Source organism: Pan paniscus, chromosome 5 (genome assembly GCF_029289425.2).
Source record: "Pan paniscus chromosome 5, NHGRI_mPanPan1-v2.0_pri, whole genome shotgun sequence".
Lineage (NCBI taxonomy): Eukaryota > Metazoa > Chordata > Mammalia > Primates > Hominidae > Pan > Pan paniscus.
Window position 1 is genome coordinate 130,689,705 of NC_073254.2, and position 19,473 is coordinate 130,709,177.

General features: G+C 41.0%; 1 protein-coding gene across 10 annotated transcripts in view; it reads right to left on the bottom strand.

Annotated features, from left to right (window-relative positions):
• The window catches only part of CDK19 (cyclin dependent kinase 19), a 206,037-nt gene that overhangs the window by 70,256 nt on the left and 116,308 nt on the right, over positions 1-19,473 (bottom strand). The gene's annotated exons all lie outside the window — the stretch shown is intronic.

Sequence of the window (19,473 nt, forward strand, 5' to 3'; positions counted from 1 at the left end):
TATTTACTGAAAAAAACAAAGAAGTTAACTTTTCTACTGCTGTTTACTGAAAGAAACAAATGAACAACAACAGTAAACAACCTAAATGTTCAATAATAAGAAAACTGATAAGTAAATTATGGTAAATAGCCACATATTGTAGCCTCAAATATATATACTAAAATATTTTAATTACTCGAGGAAAGACTATAACGTTGTGATATAATGTAAAAGGACCACAGGCTGGGTGCAGTGGCTCACACCTGTTATCCCAGCACTTTGGGAGGCCGAGGTGGACAGATCACTTGAAGCCAGGAGTTCGAGGCCAGCCTGGACAACATGGCAAAACCCCGTCTCTACTAAAAATACAAAAATTAGCCACGTGTGGTGGTATATGCCTGTAATCCCAGCTACTCAGGAGGCTGAGGCAGGAGAATCACTTGAACCTGGGAAGCAGAAGTTGCAGTGAGCAGAGATCATCCCACTGCACTCCAGCCTGGGCAACAGAGTGAGACTCTGTCTCAAAATAAATAAATAAATAAAATAAAATAAAATAAAATAAAATATAAAGAGATATAAATAACAGAAAATGGGCTGGGCGTGGTGGCTCACACCTGTAATGCCAGCAGTCTGGGAGGCCGAAGCAGGCACATCACTTGATGTCTTGAGATCAGGAGTTCAAGACTGGCCTGGCCAACACGATGAAACCCCGTCTCTACTAAAAATACAAAAATCAGCCGAGCGTGGTACTGCATGCCTGTAGTCCCAGCTACTCGAGAGACTAAGGCAGGACAATCGCTTGAACCCGGGAGACAGAGGTTGCAGTGAGCCAAGATCGCACCACTGCACTTCAGCCTGGGCACCAGAGTGAGACTCTGTCCCAAAAAAACAAAAAACAAACAGAAATATGCCAAAACATTAACAATAGTTATTTCTGGGTGTGAGATTATGCATAATTTATATTTCTATTTTTTCTATTTTACAAGTTTTCTTCAATGAGCATTACTCTTATAATTTAAAAACAAATGCATACACACACCAAAAGACAGAACTTTCCAGAAATCCACCTACCAAAATAAGACACTATCATACTACCTCAGCTTCTTTTTACGTGGTTATCTGAGAAGGGACACAGTGAAAGAAGGAGATGGCCATACTTGTACTTTCCCCATCTCTTGGCAAAATCAGATTTTACCAACGGACTTTAATCTCTTGTCTAACAAATGTTTGTTCAACATGACATCATACAACTACAAATACGTGTAATCATACTTAAACAGCAATTAAGTAGACCATTATTTTCCTGTGTCTCATATTATATGATAACATCTTCCATGCCAGATACTCACAGCATAGTAACATGATCCCACTGGAGCCTAATGAAGAATGTTCAATGAACATGCCAATATTTTATCTGAGCTCCTTTCAAAGCATGTAAGTAGCTATTTTTAAAGTGTCCACTTTTCACTGTCCTAAATGTAAAATAATCTACAGTTAGAATTCTAAACTTTCTCTAGATCCTGACTCAATTTAGAGAGTCTGTACTAGACTAAAAATTCCAGAATCCATTCGTATTTTTATCTATACATCTTTCTTCCCTTTTCACTTTCTGTTCTCCAAGTCTATGATGCCCTCATGGGTCCCTGACTCCTTTTTCAAGGGTATTCTGAATGGAAAGATCCTCTTATACTTCAATTACTCACTTATCTCAAAGTAAATCCAATTTTCTATTCTTTTTTGATCTCTTTTAAGTAACAGTGTGATTCATTTGACCATCAATCTTTCCCCTCAGTGAGAACAGTATCACCGACTTTATTTTAGAAAGCACTGAGTATCATTTTTTAAAATGTCTTAACACCTCTTTCCCCTTCCCAAAGAACTGAAGGTAAATGAAGTAGGGTGTTTTATGGCAAATAGGAGATTTGCCTAATTCCAAAATGTTCCAATACTCCTAAAACTGTAATTTAAGAATTAGTATTTGAAAGTTGACACTTTCACACCTACGACAGGCCTTTTGGAAGCTGCTCTTTATAAACACATGAGATTCATCATAACCTTCCAGCAGGTGGCACTCATACTCTGAAAAGGGGTCTGTACAGACTAACACAGCTCTGGTTCAAGGTGGCCCTAAATCTTCTGCTTCACTTTACTTCAATGACACTTCCTGGTTACCAGTCATAAGCTCCAGGGAGGTCAATGTTCCCCACTGCCACCCAGTTGAAATGACAGTGAGGCAGTAAGTAAAATGCAAAAAATATAGGTTTTAGAATCAGAGGCTGAGTTTGAATCCTGTCTTACTAGCAGCAGTTAAGACATAAGGCAAGTTGCTTAACTCTTCTGAATCTCATAGAATAAGATGTCTACTTACAAACATAAACAGTTTCCACAAAGAATAAATTAATATAAGTAGATTAAATACACAGCACAGTGGGCCAGGCACGGTGGCTCACACCTCTAATCCTGGCACTCTGGGAGGCCAAGGCAGGTGGATCACCTGAGGTCAGGAGTTCGAGACCAGCCTGGCCAATATGGTGAAACCCAATCTCTACTAAAAATACAAAAATTAGCCAGGCATGGTGGTGGGCGCCTGTAGTCCCAGCTACTCGGGAGGCTGAGGCAGGAGAATCGCTTGAACCCAGGAGGCGGAGGTTGCAGTGAGTCAAGATGGTGCCACTGCACTCCAGCCTGGGCAATAGAGCAAGACTGTCTCCAAAAAAAAAAAAAAAAAAGTACATAGCACGATGCTTGGAATGAATTAAGCATTTGACAAATTATAGCTTTTATTATCATTTTTAACCACCACTATTTGCAAGAATGTTATGAAGAGTAAATCGGATAATCCACGTAGAATGCCTGGCATTGTTCTTGATAAACAGTGGCTGTTGTCATTGTTGTACTTAAGTGAAAATTTCAATGCTAACCACTCCGGTTAGCTTTGACATCAGAGATACTTAGAGAGTGAGGCTGAGCTGGAAAATGCCACAGCATTTCCTTGCCAAAGTCCATGAAACACCCACTTAGTAGTTTCTATAATAATAAAATGGCTATATGAAAGTTATTTCCTTTCCCATTTTTCAACAATCTGGTTTCATTTTCTCTCTGACTTTTAAATTCTGCATGTACTTGGTCTAAGAGAGATATCTGAAACCAAGTAAGCTTTGCGATAAATAAGAAATTCACATCACCTTGACTATGAGAGCATACCTATTCTTTTTTAGTATAAGTATTTAATCTTTTTTTTTTTTTTTTTTTTTTTGGAGACAGAGTCTCACTCTGTTGCCAGGCTGGAGAACAGTGGCGTGATCTCAGCTCACTGCAACCTCTACTTCCCGGGTTGAAGTGATTCTCCTGCCTCAGCCTCCCGAGTAGCTGGGATCACAGACACATGCCACCATGTCTAGCTAATTTTTTGTATTTTTTTTTTTTTAGTGGAGATGGGGTTTCACCTTGGCCAGGCTAGTCTCAAATTCCTGACCTCAGGTGATCCACCTGCCTCAGCCTCCCAAAGTGCCAAGAATACAGGCGTGAGCCACCATGCCCAGCCTTAATCTTTTATTAACATATCCCACATGAGAAAATTGGATATACTTCTTATAAATCAAGGGCACTCTGAATATACACAATTTAAATATGAAAAATGAAACAGATACAAACTAAAACAAAGAGTTTACAAAGTAAAATCTTAATTACCTGGAATTCTGAGGGGTATTCTAACTCATTTACTGATTCATTAAGTAAACTTTTGCTTGCAACCCTCCTTGTCAAAAACCTTCCTACCTTGACAATTAAACAAAATGAAATTTGCACTTGACTCTATGTAGTCTTCTTTATTTATTTTTGTTGTTGTTGTTGATTTTGCATTGCTATAAGACCCTAGGCAGTCTTTCAATCCCTTGGGATTTCGATAATCAACTACTAACAAATGTTTATGTCCTTCTTATTTATCCTTTTCTCTCCTTGAAATAGAATGGTGGGGTTGGGGGGTGGGGAATAAGGGGTGGGGGACGTGGGTGAAACTAACCTAAAATTCCTTATTTAGATTCTGGCTTAAAAGAAAAAAGTATCGACTTATTCTCCAAATTCTGTCCCTAGTTTTCTTGTCCTTCTCCATTCCACAGTTTTTCTTAACATCTTACCCATGGACCTGAGCTTTAGCTGCTCCTTCTATGGAGAATCCCAAATCTCAATCTCTAGCCCTAATGTCACTTCTAAACTGACATCAATTTCCCAAGATGCATCATACAATACAACCAAGAGAATATCCCACTGTAACTCAAAATCCATAGATCCAAAACTGAGTATCACTTGCCCAACTTTACCTCCTAGTGTGTTCACTATACCTGCAATGATGCCAACATTTCCCAATCATCAAGGCAGGCTGAAAACCTTATCATCAGCCGGGCACAGTGGCTCACACCTGTAATCCCAGCACTTTGGGAGGCTGAGGCAGGTGGATCACCTGAGGTCAGGAGTTAGAGACCAGGCTGGCCAACATGGCGAAACCCCATCTCTACTAAAAATACAAAAATTACCAGGCATGGTGGCTTGTGCCTGTAGTCCCAGCTACCCAAGAGGCTGAGGCAGGAGAATCTCTTGAACCTAGGAGGCAGAGGTTGCAGTGAGCCAAGATTGTGCCACTGCATTCCAGCCTGGGCGACACAGCGAAACTCTGTCTCAAAAAAAAAGAAAAGAAAACCTTATAACCAGTGTTCACTCACCAAGTGCTACATACTCTGCTTCTTAAATATCATTCATTAATTCTCACCTTAATAATTAAAATAAACCCTTAACTAGTATATACACAGGTGCTCTTCTCTCTGCCTAGAAAGGTACAGAAACATATTTCCTATCTTCTTTGCCTGATAAATGCCTACTTACTTTTTAGAAAGAACTCATTTATCACTTCTTCTAAGAGGCCTTCCCTGAAACTCTTCTTCTGAAGTGTCTCTTCTATATTCCCATCCATACTGAATTACCCTTAACACACTGCTAATTAAATAAAGTTATGACATAGTATAATTGTCTCCCCCTAACTGATTGTAAGATGCAGGGACTGTGTCTTCCATCTATACATTTCCATTGTCTTGCACAAGCCAAACACATGTAGATTTTCAACAAATGTTGGCTAAATGATAATCCATCTCCTATCTCTTCCAATATACTCTATGCATTGACATCAGAATATCTTCCTAAGATAAAAAGTCTGATAAATTGTTAACTCTCCTACTTCGAAATTTTAGATGGCTTCAAAGTTAAAACTCCTAAATAGACCATTCAAAGCTATTCACCCCAAAGGTTAAAACTATTTTTCCTGTAAATAATTTATTTTGGAGGACCTGAGGCTCAAGCTAAAACTATACTGTAAAGATTTTAACCAAAAATATGGCAGGTGACTAAGATCAAGTTAAGGACAAGTGGGCTTTCCCCTGCAAAAGGGAGTATCATAATTGGCATATTTATGGCCTTTACCTTCAGGATGCTCCATATGCAATCATCATGAATTGGCTTCTAAGTCGTCACTGCACAGAATTCTGCCCATTACGTCCCATGAAGCCTTGCCCTGGGACATGGGAATGAGGCAGAAGCATGATGGAAAATACCCAGCAGATAGCAATGGGAAAAAAAAGTCTAAAAATCTACCATTAGAAAACATTTGAGTGCCAAGCATATTTGAGGCACTGAGAGCCTTGGGGACTTTACAGCCTAAAAGGAACTGAAGAGGAGACAAAATGGACAATTTTTAAATTACAGTTATGGTGAGGCTATTAAGGAAAAATACAGAGTGCATATGTAGGAAACCTAACCTAGTCACGAAAGTCAGAAAAGATGCTCCTTAGGAAGTGTGCCTTATTGGAAAGAAGAGGAAATTGAGAATTTGAGCATTAATCCGCAGAAATGAGTGCTGGCAGTTATTTTCATTATATCATGAATACACAGACGCTAGAAGAACTCCTTAACTATTCATCTTCTGGGTGCAAACATCAGATAAAATCCCTACTTTATTCTAAATTTGCTATGGCAGATTTCCATCACTACATGATAGGGTGTATCTCTTATCTTTCCATATGAATATTAATAAAATCATCTAGCACAGGACCTAACAAAGTAGACACTCAACAAATTTTAGATGAGTAAATGAAAGTAACAGCACATGAATTGGTTTTCAAACATGTTGGTTAAATGAAATTTATTCCATATTGAGAAAATATTATTTTCAAAACTGCCATTATCAAGCACCTACAAAAATATTCAAAAAAATTAGATTTCTCAAGGAAATAATCATAGGTTTGAAAAATAATCTGAAATTGACATTTGATTAATTAAGCATAATAAAGTGTAATTTTATCCTATGTGGCCATAGTAAACCTTAGTTTTATGTCAGTGCAAACTTGGGCTATTTGGTTTTATACCTAACCCATATCTTTATAACTTACACTTCTAAAATACATAGTTTCGGCCAGGTGCGGTGGCTCGTGCCTGTAATCCCAGCACTTTGGGAGGCCAAGGCAGGAGGATTGCTTGAGCCCAGGCATTCAAGACCAGCCTGGGAAACATGGTGAGACCTCATATCTACATTTAAAATTAATTAATTAAAAATAAAATATATAGTTTGCATTTTCTGCTTTTACTAAACAAGCTATCAGGTAAAGCCCCCTAGAATTCATACCTTTCTCTACCTCCCAGATGGCACTGGCTGAGGATCTGAAGGGAGAGGAGGAGGTCAGCTTTCTGATGGAACTTACCTAACACATGTTGAAAGTTCCACTTTTCAGGACATTGGGCATTATCAGTGGTCAGACACCCCACCCCAGACACAAGAAACGGTACTAACTTTAACAAATTACAGCCAAGGGTTTTAATTATTAATGGCTAAATTACCAGTACCAATGATTCAATGTATTTTAGATCACTATGCTTCTAGAGAAGATAAACACAGTGAAGTCAAGGCTCAGACAAATTATCCATTTGTAGTTCCTGAAGACCTCACAGGAATTTTAACAGTAGTAATAAGGAAAGCAGCTAAATGATCTGACCCAAATACAGTCCAGGAAATAGTTACTGTATTGTTTCCATTAAACAAAAATGCCACTTCCTTCCCACTCTGCTAAGAAAACTGGGTACGTGTTATGAGAAAACACAGAGGGGGATGAGCTTCCACAATGAAATAAATGATTTCTTTTATACTAAGCATTTACTAATTTTAATCAATAAATCCTAAAAATGGTATTTCCACTAAGAGTGATAACTTTAATTTTTTAAAAGAGCTATATTATTACATGTGTGGCTTTTATGTAAATGTTAAACAATGACTAGAAAAAGAATCTAGAAATCACTAAATTATAATAATGAAGAATAAGTAACACCATAACTTTCGATAATTTTGTGTTTTGCAGTGCATATAAGGACAACATTAATCTGAAAGTAAGCTTTCCTTGAATTTCTAAGCTTTGATATTTACTGTCTATTCAAAGCTGCTTGAAAATAAATTATGTACATATTTTTTGCAGGGAGGGGTCAAATCTCACATACACTCTCCTCTTTGAAATGTTCTCCAGTGTAAGTTCTGGTCACATACTTCGATACACTTCAAACAAACACCCACAATGGGGAAAGGTTCTTTTAAATAAAATACACAGGGAAGGCCGGGCATGGTGGCTCATGCCTGTAATCCCAGCACTTTGGGAGGCCAAGGTGGGCAGATCACTTGAGGTCAGGAGTCCGAGACCAGCCTGGCTAACATGGCGAAACCTCATCTCTACTAAAAATAAAAAAATTAGCCAGGTATGAATCACCTGAACCTGGGAGCCGGAGTCGTGCCACTGTACTCCAGCCTGGGCAACAGAGCAAGACTCCATGTCCAAAAAAACAAAAAACTATATATATATATATATATATATATATATATATATATAAAATGCAGGGAAGTTTTTTTTCCCAAGATGGCAGATTGGAGGCAGTGTTAGCATGCCTCTCCCACTAGGAAAGACAAAATAGTGTGTAGAGACTCACTCTGGGAACTTTTTTCCAAGAAGCAACGCAGGAACTTAGGAAACCTGAAAAAATCCACAGACCCTTTGAAAGAAGTGTCAGGCTGCAGCCTACACCGTGAACCAGGCAAAAAACTGTAAGTCTCCTGAGTGTGAGAAGGGGAAAGACTGCCTCCGAGATATACATCCCCACCAGGGAACCTGGAAATCCAGGCCACAGAGAAGGGACTTAACCCCACCCAGCACAGGAGCTGATTTAGGGAGTGGTGAGGAATAGAAAGGTAGGAGCAGCAGTAGGAAGAGCCTTGCATGCATTCTCCAATGCAGACTGAGGGAAGCCATTCTGCCTCACAGGGGAGGGACCTCGTGGAAGTCAACCAGCTAACTCAGGCAGTGGCTGCAGGTTGAAAGAAGCCCTCAACTGAATTTCACAACGTAACCTCAAGTGGGGACAAACCCCCTTGGCCAGAACTACGCGACGAGTGGGAAGTGTGCTGCAGCCATGAGTGCAGGAGCTGGGTGCCCTGGCTTTGCCAGCAGACTGGGAGGGGCAGTTGCTATCTCCAGGTAAGGCTTATACCCTGGGGCAGTTTTGAGTTCTGAGCATACACAGCCTGAACTTAGCTCATTGCTGCTAGCAGAATACGGTGGGTGTCAGATCTGCCTTGCCAAGTGCATGGGAACTGGGTGGGGCTTACTGCCGCATACTACTCCCCACTCCCTGCATGAACTCTTCTGTGCAGCAGAGGCAGCTATGTTCCTCTCTGGAACATTACCCCAGAGGCCAGAGAACCACCTCCTGACTCCCACAGAGGCCGCTGCTTTCCCTGCATGCAGGGAATCAGAGCACAGACCTACCTGACTGAGCCCCCACCTGGCTTTGCCCCTCCACCCACCCTGGTAGCTTAACACAAAAGACAAAAACTTCTGGGAGCTTTTTGGCCCCACCCATCACCTGAAAAATCAGAGTACCTCCCCTGGGTAACACAAGGCAAGTAAAAATCCCACCACTACTACCACAGGTGGTGCTCTCTTGCAAGCGTCACTTCCTGGCTAGAGGCCAATCAACACAGTCCATTAAAGCATCTCCAGGTAGAATAACATTGACATTGTGGCCAGGAAGGAAAAAACTTGTGCATCACCACTCTGCCTAACCAGGAGGTCCTGAATCTGCCCACATGACAGGTTCATTACTATTACAATCAGCATTTGAGAAAGCCAACATACTAAGGCTATCTATATCTAAGGAATCTCAGAGTCTGCGTCACTCCCCGGCCACCCTCATCAGACTTGGTGCTGGTACCCACTGCTGAAAGACTTGAGGACAGGTCACATCACTGGATTCTTTGCAGACATTCTGCAGCACCAGCCTGGAGTGTGGCAGCCCCACTGGGCAGCTAGACCCACAGGAGCAACAGCATTCACAGTAATCTGGCTCTCAGGGACTCCTACTCCTAGGGGAAGGGGAAGTGCACCATATCAAAGGAACATCCCGTAGGACAAAATCATTGCGACAGCAGGCTTTGAGTCCCAGATCTTTCCACTAGTGGTAAATTTCTTTCAGCAGAGGCATAGTTGCAGTGCTGGGCTCAGTGGGGAAAGTCTGCAGCTCTACCCCAACAGTCAGGTGGCCCTGGTGCTCATGAAGGGTCTTGGAGAAGGGGACTTCTATTCCCCCTCGTTCAACACTGCAGACAGTTAGGGCTTCCCCCACAGGAGCTCAGTATGTGTGCATCTATAGACAGCCTTTCTGGAACTCTTCATGGTGACTGCATCCCCACAGGAGGAGTATCCGCCAGGTTCAGGCTTGCATAAGAGGTAGAGTCACAACTCCTCTCTACTCAGAACATCAACATTCCTGCAGATGAAGAAGCGCCCATCTGATAAATAGCCGGACTACTGGGTCAGAAGTGGGTCTAGGAGATAGATAGCTTCCCTGCTGACCTGGCAGGGGAGCTGAGATGGCTCCCACCTTTCCCCCGTAAGACCTCAGTGCATTCCACTGAAAGCTTCCCCAGCCACCTCTGTCAAGGCTGTGACTTCTGCCCATCATTGGCTATTGCATTTACCCAACTGCTTAAGCACAATGGGTTTCTACCCAAGGACACCTCCCCTACTGGCCTGAAGCTTAAAATAGTCACCCTAGTAAATAAAATACTGGGGAAAAAATAAATAAGTAAGTCCACACCACAAAGGAATAAGATAAGCTTCAAGAGACCACTGCCATTCCAACCCTATAGGAGACAATGAATTTGCTCACACACTGAGCACATTGCTACTACAACCAGCATCTGAGACAGTCATCAAAGACTCTCTATAATGACAGAACTCATATAGAGTCATCACCCCTGAAAATACCAAAAGCCAAATTAGGCTATAATAAACTATAAACATTAAAGTCACATCCTTAAGGAAGGGAAAAAGAAATTTTATAAAAAGTCAAATAAAAAAAAAATTCAAGAATAATTAGGAAAGATAGTTTACCCAAATGACAAGGAACCAGAAAAATAATTCTGGTAATATGATAAAACAGAGCTCAGCAACATCCACAAAAGATTACACTAGCCCTCCAGCAATGGATCCAAACCAAGATGAAATATTCGAAATATCAGATAAAGAATCCAAAAGGTTAATTATTAAGCCACTCAAGGAGATTCCAGAGAAATGTGAAAACCAACATGAAGAAATTTTTTTTTAAAAATCCAGGATATGAATGAAAAATTTTCTAAGAGATAGACATCTTAAAGAAAACCCGAGGCCAGATGGGGTGGCTCACACCTGTAATCCCAGCACTCTGGGAGGCCAAGGCGGGCAGATCATGAAGTCAGGAGTTCGAGACCAGCCTGGCCAACATAGTGAAAACCCATCTCTACTAAAAATACAAAAAATTAGCCGGGTGTGGTGGCAGGCACCTGTAATTCCAGCTGCTCAGGAGGCTGAGGCAAGAGAATCGCTTGAACCCAGGAGGTGGAGGTTGCAGTGAGCTGAGATCATGCCATTGCACCCCAGCCTGGGCGACAGTGCAAGACTCCGTCTCAAAAAAAAAAAAAAGAAAGAAAACCTAGGCCAGGTGCAGTGGCTTACACATGTAATCCCAGAACTTTGGGAGGTCAAGGCAGGCTCCCGGTTCACCTGACCTCAGGAGTTTAAGACCCACCTGGACAACATGAGAAAACCTCATCTCTATTTTATTTTATTTTATTATTATTATTTTTTCTTTTTATTTTGAGATGGAGTCTCGCTCTGTCGCCCAGGTTGGAGTACAATGGCATGATCTTGGCTCATTGCAACCTCCGCCTCCTGAGTCCAAGTGATTCTCCTGCCTCAGCCTCCTGAGTAGCTGGGATTACAGGCACATGCCACCATGCCGGGCTTATTTTTGTATTTTTAGTAGAGACGGGGTTTCACCATGTTGGTCAGGCTGGTCTTGAACTCCTGACCTTGTGATCCACCCACCTCGGCCTCCCAAAATGCTCAGATTACAGGCGTGAGCCACTGTGCCCGGCCCCCAATCTCTATTTTAAAAAAAAAAGAAAGAAAAATCAATCAGAACTTCTGGAAATGAAAGACACACTGGCTGGGCATGGTGGCTCATGCCTGTAATCCCAGCACTTCGGGAGGCCAAGGCGGGCAGATCACAAGGTCAAGAGATCAAGACCATCCTGGCCAATATGATGAAACCCAGTCTCTACTAAAAATACAAAAATTAGCTGGGCATGGTGGTGAGCGCCTGTAGTCCCAGGTACCAGTGAGGCTGAGGCAGGAGAATCTCTTGAACCCAGGAGGTGGAGGTTGCAGTGAGCTGAGATCATGCCACTGCACTCCAGCCTGGTGACAGAGTGAGACTCCGTCTCAAAAAAAAAAAAAAAAGAAAGAAAGACACTCTTACAGAATTACAAAATGTAATGTACTAGAAAGTTTTAACAATAGACTAGAACAAGTAGAAGAAAGAATTTCAGGCTCGAAGCTAAGGCTTTTGAACTAACCCAATCACGAAAGGAAAAAAAAAAGAATTTGAAAAATGAACAAAGTCTCCAAGAAATATGAGATTATGTAAAATAGGCAAAGCTAAAAATAACTGGTGTTCCTGAGGGAGAAGAGACAATAAAAAGTTTGGAAAACTTATCTGAGGGAATAATTGAGGAAAACTTCCTGGCCTTTGGCTACAGATTTAGATATACAAATATAAGAAGCACAAAGAACTCCTGGAAAATTCATTGCAAAAAGGTCATCATAAAGGCATATAGTTGGTCAACAGGCTCTCTAAAGTTAACATGAGACTGGGCGCAGTGGCTCACGCCTGTAATCCCAGCACTTTGAGAGGCCAAAGTGGGTGGATCACCTGAGGTCAAGAGTTTGAGACCAGCCTGGCCAACATGGCAAAACCCTGTCTCTACTAAAAATACAAACATTAGCCAGACATGTTGGTGGGCACCTGTAATCCCAGCTACTTGGGAGGCTGAGGCAGGAGAATCACTTGAACCCGGGAGAAGGAGGTTGCAATGAGCCAGGATCATGCCACTGTACTCCAGCCTGGGCAACAAAGCAAGACTCCATCTCAAAAAATAATAATAATAATAAACCCAAGGTAAAGGGGTGAAAAAAGATATTCCACACAAATGTAAAGCAAAAGTGAGCAAAAGCGTTAAAATCTGACAGATAGGAGACAGGACTAATGTGGAACTCCCACTTGGACAGACAGAACAGCGTGTGGAGACTCACACTGTGAACTTTTGCTCCAAGAACCACTCACTGCAGGAGCGTACCAGGAAAACTGAAATAATTCACAGACCCTTTGAAAGAAGCAGCTGGCCACTGCAGTTCCAAAAGTGTGAGAGAGGGAAAAGTCTGCCTCCGAACACATATCCTCACTGGGGAACCTGAAAATCCAGATCATGGGAGAAGGATTTAGCTTTACCTAGAGCCGAAATGGATTTAGTGAGCTAAGCAAAATATAAAAGTAGAAGAAGCAGTGGAAAGAGCCCTGCAGGCACTCCCGGTCTCCAGCAGGTGGGAAGGGGCAAGGCTGGAAAGCCCTGCTTGCTTTCTCAGTGGAGTTATGCCCTGGGGTAAGAGTGCAGCCCCGTAGGCTGGCTGCCTGGATATAAACTTGGTGCTGTTAGTGGGGCACAACAGGAATGAGGTTGGCCTTGCTGGCTGTGTGGGAGCTAGGTGAAGCCTGTCATTGCTGGCTTTCCCCTACTTCCCTGGTGACCTGAATGACACAACAGAGGCAGCCATAATTCCCCTTGGAACATAATCCCATTGGCTTAAGAACCACCCCATCCCCCATACTGGCCACAGCAAGTCCTGCCCTGAGCTCAGACCCACCTAACCCTGCCCCCACCTGATGGTTTTTCTCTACCTGCCCAAGTAGCTGAAGACAAAAGACATAAATGCTTGGGAGCTCAATGGCCCCACCCATAGCCTGAGAAACCTGAATATTTATCCATAAATGAAGGGGAGATAAAGTGTTTTTCAAACAAGCAATTGCTGAGTGAATTCGCCACTACCAAGCAAGCACTACAATAAATGCTAATAGGAGTTCTAAATCTTGAAACAAAAACCTCAAAATACACCAAAATAGAACCTCCTTATAGCATAAATCTCACAGGGCCTATAAAACAATAACACAATGAAAAAAAAAAAAAACAAGGTGTTCAGGCAACAACTAGCATGATGAATGGAACAGTAACTCACATCTCCATACTAATGTTGAATGTAAATGGCTGAAATGCTCCACTTAAAAGATACAGGATGACAGAATGCATAAAAACCCACCAACCAAGTATCTGCTGTCTTCAAGAGACTCACCTAATACATAAGGCCTCACATAAGCTTAAAGTAAAGCGGTAGAAAAAGATATGCAAAAGGAAACTATGTTTCCATGCAAAAGGAAACTAGAAGCCAGCAGGAATAGCTATTCTTATATCAGACAACACAGACTTTAAAGCAACAACAGTTTAAAAAGACAAAGAGGGACATTATATAATGATAAAAGGATCGGTCCAACAGAAAAGTATCACAATCCTAAAGATATATGCACCTAACACTGGAGCTCCCAAATTTATAAAATTACTACTAGACCTAAGAAATGAGATAGATGGCAACACAGTAATAGTGGGGGATCTCAATACTCCACTGACAGCACTAGACAAGACAGAAAGTCAACAAAGAAACAAGGGACTTTAACTATACCCTAGAACAAATGGACTTAACAGATATTTACAGAACATTCTACTCAACAACTGCGGAGAATACGTTCTTTTCATTAGCACATGGAACATTCTCCAAGACAGACCATATGATAGGCCCCAAAAAAGTGTCAGTAAATTTAAGGAAATCGAAATTATATCAAGCACTCTCTCAGAACACAGTAAAATAAAATTGGAAATTGGCTGGGCATGGTGGCTTATGGCTGTAATCCCAGCACTTTGGGAGGCCGAGGCAGGCAGATCACCTGAGGTCAGGAGTTCGAGACTAGCCTGGCCAACATGGCAAAACCCCATCTCTACTAAAAATAGAAAAATTAGCCAAGCATGGTGGCAGGTGCCTGTAATCTTAGCTACTCAGGAGGCTGAGGCAGAAGAATCACTTTAACCCAGGACGCAGAGGTTGCAGTGAACTGAGATGGCGCCACTGCACTCCAGTCTGAGCCAGAGAGTAGGACAAGGAAAGGAGAAAGGGTAAAGGGGAAAGGGGAAAGGGGAAAGGAAAGAAGAAAGGAAAGGAGAAAGGAAATTGGAAATTAATTCCAAAAGGAAGCCTCAAAACTATACAAATACATGGAAATTAAATAATCTGCTCCTGAATGACCTTTGGGTCAACAATGAAATCAAGATGAAAATTTAAAAATTCTTTCAACTGAACGATAATAGTGACACAACCTAGCAAAACCTCTGGGATACAGAAAAAGCACTGCTAAAAGGGACATTCATAGCATTAAATGCCTAAAAATGTCTGAAAAAATCACAAACTGACAACCTAAAGTCACACCTCAAGGAGCTAGAGAAACAAGGACAAACTAAACCCAAAGTTAGCTGAAGAAAACAAATAAAGATTAGAACAGAACTAAATAAAATTGAAACAAAAAAATTTACAATAGATCAATGAAACAACTGGTTCTTTGAAAAGATAAACAAAATTGATAGACCATTAGCAAGATTAGCCAAGAAAAGAAGAGAGAAGATCGAAATAAGCTCAATTAGAAATGAAACTGGAGATATTACAACCGATACCACAGAAATACAAAAGATTATTCAAGGCTACTATGAACACCTTTATGCGCACAAAGTAGAAAACCTAGAGGATATGGGTAAATTCCTGAAAATATACAACCCTCCTAGATTAAATTGGGAAGAAATAGAAACTCTGAACAGACCAATAACAAGTATTGAGATTAAAATAGTAATTAAAAAAAAAACTACCAACAAAAAAAGTCCAGGACCAGATGGATTCACAGCTGAATTCTATCAGACATTCAAAGAAGAATTGGTACCAATCTTACTGAAACTATTCCAAAAGATAGACAAAGAGGAAATCGTCCCTAAATCATTCTATGAAGCCAATATCACTCTAATATCAAAACCAAGAAAGGATATATTGAAAAAAGAAAACCACTGACCAATATTCCTGATGAACATAAATGCAAACATCCTCAACAAAATACTAGCTAACCAAATCTAACAGCATATCAAAAAGATAATACACCATGATCAAGTGGGTTCATAACAGTGATACAGGGATGGTTTAACATATGCAAGTCAATAAATGTGATACATCACATAATCATAGTTAAAAACAAAAATGATATGATCATGTCAATAGATGCAGAAAAAGCATTTGAAAAAATCCAGTATCCCTTTAGGATTAAAACCACCAACAGAATCAGCATAGAAGGAACACAGCTTAAGGTAATAAAAGGCATCTATGACAAACCCACAGGCAACATGATACTGAATGAGGAAAAGTTGAAAGCATTTCCGCTGAAAACTGGAACAAGACAAGGATGCCCACTTTCCCCACTTCTATTCAACACAGTATTGGAAGTCCTAGCCAGAGCAATCAGACAAGAGAAAGAAAGAAAGGGCATCCACATTGGTAAAAAGGAGGTCAAAGTGTCGCTGCTTGCTGATATGATTGTATACTTAGAAAACCCTAAAGATGCATCCAAAAAGCTCCCAGATCTGATAAATTCACTAGGCCGGGTGTGGTGGCTCACGTCTGTAATCCCAGCACTTTGGGAAGCTGAGGCAGGCGGATCACCTGAGGCCAGGAGTTCGAGACCAGCCTGGCCAACATGGCAAAACCTCGCCTCTACTAAAGATACAAAAAATTGTCAGGCGCAGTGGCTCATGCCTGTAATCCCAGCACTTTGGGAGGCTGAGGGTGGGGCGGATCACTTGAGGCCGGGAGTTTGAGACCAGCCTGGGCAACATGGCGAAACCCCGTCTCTTCTAAAAATACAAAAATTAGCCAGGTGTGGTGGTGAGCACCTGTAATCCCAGCTACTCGAGAGGCTGAGGCAGGAGAATTGCTTGAATCCAGGAGGTGGAGGTTGCAGTGAACTGAGATCACGCCACTGCACTCCAGCCTGGGTGACAGAGCGAAACTCCATCTCAAAAAAAAAAAAAAAATACAAACAATAAGCTGGGCATGGTGGTGGGCGCCCATAATCCCAGCTACTCAGGAAGCTGAGGCAGAATTGCTTGAACCCGGGAGGCGGAGGTTACAGTGAGCTGAGATTGAGCCATTGCACTCCAGCCCGGGCAACAAGTGCGAAACTCTGTCTCAAAATAAATAAATTAAATAAATATAAATAAAAATAAAAAATAAATTCAATAAAGTTTCAAATTACAAGATCAATGTACACAAATTAGTAGCACTGCTATGCACCAACAGTGACCAAGCTGAGAATGAAAGCAAGAACTCAACCCCTTTTATAACAGCTGCAAAAAAATAAAATAAAAATACTTAGGAATATAGCTAACCAAGGGAGAAATATACCTAACCAAGGAGGTGAAAGCTCTCCACAAGCAAAACTACAAAACACTGCTGAAAGAAGTCATAGATGACATGAACAAATGGAAACACATCCCCTGCTTATGGGTGGGTAGAATCAATATTGTGTAGATGACCATATTGCCAAAAGCGATCCATAAATTCAATGCAATTCCCATGAAAATACCGTCATCATTCTTCACAGAACTAAAAAAAAAAAGCAATCCCAAAATTAATATGGAATGAAAAAAGAGCCCACATAGCCAAAGCAAGACTAGGCAAAAAGAACAAAGCTGGAGGCATCACATTACCCAATTTCAAACTATACTACAAGGCTATAGTTACCAGAACAGCATGGTACTGGCATAAAAATAGGCACACAGACCAACAGAACAGAATAGAGAACCCAGAAATAAAGCCAAATACTTACAGTCAACTGATCTTCGACAAAGCAAACAAAAATATAAAGTGGGGAAAGGACACCCTATTCAACAAAAAGTGCTGGGATAATTCACAAGCCACAGGTAGAAGATGAAACTGGATCCTCATCTCTTACCTTATACAGAAATCAACTGAAGATGGATCAAAGACTTAACTCTAAGGCATGAAACCATAAAAATTATAGAAGATAACCTTAAAAAAACCCTTCTGGACATTGGAATAGGCAAAGAATTCATGACTAAAAGCCCAAAAGCAAATGTAAAAAAAGCAAAAATAAACAAATGGGACCTGATTAAACTAACACGTTCCTGCACAGCAAAAGAAATAATCATGAGTAAACAACCCACAGAATGGGAGAAAATATTTGCAAACTATGCATCCAACAAAGGACTAATATCCAGAATCTACAAGGAACTCAAACAAATCAGCAAGAAAAAAAAACAAATAATTCCATCAAAAAGTGGGCAAATGACAGACATTTCTCAAAAGAAGATATACAAATGGTCAATAAATATATGAAAAAAATGCTCAACATCACTAATCATCAGGGAAATGAAAATGAAAACCACAATGAGATACCACCTTACTTCTGCAAGAATGGCCATTAAGAAAGCCAAAAAACAATAGATGTTGTTGTGGATATGGTGAAAAGGGAATACTTAACACTGCTGGTTGGAATGTAAATGAGTACAACCTCTATGGAAAACAGTATGGAAAATTCTTAAAGAACTAAGCATAGATCCACCATTCAATCCAGCAATCCCACTACCAGGTGTCTACCCAAAGAAAAAGAAGTCATTATATCAAAGGCAGCTGCATACATTTGTTTATCACAGCACAATCCACAACTGCAAAGATATGGAACCAACCTAAGTGCTCATTAACCAATGAGTGGATAAAGAAAATGTGGTAGATAGCCAGGTGCAGTGGCTCACACCTGAAATCCCAGCACTTTGGGAAGCCAAGGTGGGCAGATTTCCGGAGCTCAGGACTGACCTGGGCAAGATAATAAAACCCCATCTCTACAAAAAATTAGCCAGGCATAGTGGCACATACCTGTATGTTAGGGGGTTGAGGTGGGAGGATTGCTTGGGCCCAGGAGGTCGAGGCTGCAGTGAGCCATGTTCATGCCACTGCACTCCAGCCTGGGTGACAAAGTGAGACCCTGTCTCAAAAAAAAAAAAAAAAAAAAAGTGGTATATATACACCATGAAATACTACTCAGTCATAAAAAAGAATGAAATAATGTCTTTTCAGAAACTTGGGGCTGGGCACAGTGGCTCACACCTGTAATCCCAGCACTCTGGGAGGCCAAGGCAGGTGGATCACCTGAGGTCAGGAGTTCAAGACCAGCCTCGACAACATGGTGAAACCCTGACTCTACTAAAAATACAAAAATTAGCTGGTTGTGGTGGTGCATGTCTGTAATCCTAGCTACATGGGAGGCCGAGGCAGGAGAACTGCTTGAACACAGGAGGCGGAGGTTGCAGTGAGCCAAGATCATGCCACTTCATTCCAGCTCGGGCAAGAGAGTAAGACTTCGTCTCAAAAAAAAAAAAAGCATGGATGAAGCTGGAGGCCATTATTTTAAGTGAAATAACTCAGGAATGGCAAACCAAATACCATATGGTGGGAGCTAAGCTATGGATACACAAAAGTATTCAAAGTGTTATAATGGATATTGGAGATTCAGAAGAAGGGAGGGTGGGAGGAGATAAAAAAGAACTATATATTGGTTATAATGTACACTACTCGGGTATGAGGTGCACTAAAAATCTCAAAATTCACCACTATATAATTCATCCATGTAACCAAAAACTACTTGTACCCCACAAGCTATTCAAATTTTTAAAATATTAAAAATATAATACACAAGAAAAGGGTCAATAAATTTGACTACAGAACTATCTTGTACAGAAAATACATCCTGAACAAAGTCAAAAAGCTAACAAAATGTTTGGAAATCATCAAGTCATAAGAAAGTAGACGGCTAATTTGCTGACTTACAGCAGGGGTCCCTAACCCCTGGGCCATGGACCCATACTGGCTCATGGCCTGTTAGGAA